Source organism: Macrosteles quadrilineatus, unplaced genomic scaffold, assembly GCF_028750875.1.
Source record: "Macrosteles quadrilineatus isolate MER2022 unplaced genomic scaffold, UCM_ALF_1.0 Scaffold_2__2_contigs__length_208266976, whole genome shotgun sequence".
Classification (NCBI taxonomy): domain Eukaryota; kingdom Metazoa; phylum Arthropoda; class Insecta; order Hemiptera; family Cicadellidae; genus Macrosteles; species Macrosteles quadrilineatus.
In genome coordinates this window covers 188,394,382-188,397,670 of record NW_026542595.1, presented here as the reverse complement: position 1 = coordinate 188,397,670, position 3,289 = coordinate 188,394,382, and the positions used below count along the sequence as shown (strand labels likewise).

The 3,289-nt window shown below is 29.0% G+C and overlaps 1 non-coding gene across 1 annotated transcript; it reads left to right on the top strand.

Moving 5' to 3' along the window:
* Positions 1-1,143: 1,143 nt before the first annotated feature.
* On the top strand, positions 1,144-1,215 carry Trnam-cau (transfer RNA methionine (anticodon CAU)). The gene has a single exon. It is a non-coding gene; the product is annotated as a tRNA-Met (tRNA).
* Positions 1,216-3,289: the final 2,074 nt, after the last annotated feature.

Below are 3,289 nucleotides of genomic sequence, written 5' to 3'. Positions count from 1 at the left end.
ATTTAAAAGAAAATTTGTACCATTTAAGTGTCACATTCGCTTAAGTATGTTATGTGAATATGTATATATTAAGAATATGTATAATATTATCTTAAGTTTGAGGTTTTTTATTGGAGGGATTGGGATAGATATTTATTATATTGCGAATTTTACCTGAATCCACAACCACAAAATATTATACAATACATGAACCAACATTACTCAAATATGTAAAAATAATGTTAATTTCAAAGTAGTAGTTTTCCGACGTTGTTATGGAAATTGAAAGAGATGACATTTGGGAAGATGATAATCTGACAAGCAGTAAAATAAGTATTTCAATTCTTTTCGATATGTCCACAAAATGTCCTTAAAATATGCTTGAAATACGTTACAATGATGACAGATTTCGGCCAGTGTCAGCGGTCATCAGGTGCATCAAAGATGATTCAGAGCCTCTGACCACAGAAAACTGGCTTCCTGTTTTCTGTGTTCTGAGTGATGTAGTGGTTTTTACTTTTGAGAATCCAATCTAAAGATCATGTTGCATAACACGAATAGCTTAAAAATTTTCAAACTATGTCTATACGCAACTACTTTTACATACGTAGGTAAACCTCGAACAGCTCAAAATTTGGATGTAAGTAGTAGTAGACAAATTAATTTATAGGGAGGAATGAGGCAGTCGAACCCTAGCAGTGAGGTTGTTGATGACTAACGTGTCATCACTACGTTCACTCCTCGAGCTATCGCATTGTGCATAATGCTATGTAATCTCATTTATCACGTTAATTCCGTTGAGATTTGCATATCATCTTGTGTTCAATTGATATGAAGTAGTTAATAATTACTAAGCTATACTACTGTGAAATACATACATCTTAACAATGCCTGGTGTACAAATATATTTTATTTTATACATATAAAATATTGGAAATAGATTATTAAAATGTAGTTACCATCTATAGAGACGAGGACGAAAACTTAATTTTCAATCCAGGGAACAGATGTCAGCAATATTGTTGACTTTTGGTATTTAATAAATAGCTTTATTCTTTGTGAAAAGGTATGAAATTACTAAAATCCAGAAGGCTACGTTTCATGTTGTTTATATAATGTATGAATAATTATGATAAGGAGGACCTAAAACGCTATACTTCAACTAGCAGAGTGGCGCAGTGGAAGCGTGCTGGGCCCATAACCCAGAGGTCCGTGGATCGAAACCACGCTCTGCTATTATAGATTTATATTTTTTATTTTTTACACATTTTTTATTTTTATACAGTATTTTTTATACAGGGTGTCTTGCAACCATATGAAAACAAACTTTGTCTCGTTATTCAGCATGCCAAAAGAAAAAAAAAGAAAATAACATGTATCCGATCTCATTCCGTTTTTGGGCTATCTGTCTGTATGTGATTTTTACTAAAAACATTCATAACTCTTAACTGCCTGAGCTACAGCATTGTTATTCTGTAAAATTGATTATCCTATTGACCACTATTTATATGAAAAATATGAATAACAACTTTTGAACTGTTTAAAAATGGTCCCTTGAAAAAATAATTCATGCCAATTCTATGAAAACTGTTTATATAACAAAATATTTGCAATACATGTAAAATTTAGTAAGTTTTATGGATATTACAACGATATCTTATAAAATTGGTTTGGACAAAGAATAACTGAGAAATTATTTTTTTCTTGTCATACCTTCATAAAGTAGTTTTATCAATTTAACATGGTTCAAATGGAGAAAACTGTACGTAAGACATAAACAAAATAATTTCTCAATTATTCTTTGTCCAAACTATAACAACAAAAAACTGTATTCAATGTATTAAAAGATTTAACTTTTTAAGCGCTACTAACAAGTATTTCTGACAAACTGGTGTGAATCAGTAAAAAAATACAATAAAACAGACGTCTTCATCTTGTATCTCCAAGTACAGGTCACTATAGAACACGAGAATTGGATAGTTAAAATAAAATAAAAAACAATTTAAAATGCCAATAACGGTCATTTTTTAACGTGAATTTAAAACGGAAAACAAAACAAATAAGAAGCAAGTTACTGTGAAGTTAATTAGAGATTTCTCGTTAACTGTTAAACTTTGTAACTATCACTCTCCACAATATATAAGCATGCCTACTTACTTGTGTAATTAGTTTAGTAGAATCAAAGCTGGGTTTGTATTTTAGGGCGTATGGAGTAGGAATAGTTTTTAATTAAAACCCCGAGTGAACTTGCAGTATCATAAATTCAATTGTTGTTTATTTTTTTTTTTGATTTTTGTTCAAATTTTACTAACTGTAACGAGTTATAAAATAAACATGTTAACTTTTCACTTAAACTTCTGGAAACAAATATTATTTGTGCAAGGATGTCGTTTCAATTCTTTAGTTTATTGATCAGGCCTATTGATAACCACTGTGACTTGCTAAACTATATCGCCATTGTAATAAATCCTGTATTTATTTACTAGCCGTCTTTTAAGTGTAAAACATTATGCAAGTGTATTTAAATATTTAAACAATTTAGAAAACATATACTAATATTATTATATTCGTATTTTAATAGCTGTAATTGAAACAATATTGTTTATAAATAACTGCTAACAGCTGAAATAGGAATAGGCAAATAAACACTTTTTAAATTATTAAAACACTAAAGAATTTTGCGTGTAAGGAAATAATAAGATAAGATAAAAATTATACTATTTAAAAAGTCATTATTACTATTTGGTATGCATGTAAGCTTTTTTTTAAATAATACGTTATCATTAATTTTTTTTCTATGTAGACAAATAAACCAAATTTTGTTTCCCCCGTGAGGCGAATTTTTGATTTTAACTTTACACTCTCTAAAAGGTTACAGATTAAACAATTAAATGATTATTTTGACATATTTTGTTAAATACAACCATTACAACCTTCAGTTTTACATATGGTTAAGAACGAATTAATATTTCGATGCAGTAGTTTAAAAATGTGTCGCACATTAAATAAAAGATGTATTTTAATTAAAATTGTTCAAGTTCAACGGGATTAAACAATTACAAAAATATTTTGATTACAAAATGAAGTGTGAAAGTTCTTCTTCGATTGTAAGGCAAACCATTAAAATCTAAGTATGCTACTGTATAAGTATCCAGTACAATATGTTTATAACGGATTACGTATTTAATTTGTTCAATAGTAAATGAGAAGGCAAGTAAAAAGTCGTAGAACTTTAGAAGCTTCAAGCGTTACCTTACGGAAATTTAGTCGTCAACAAACTTACACGATCGGAAACTGTTATGACAGTTCT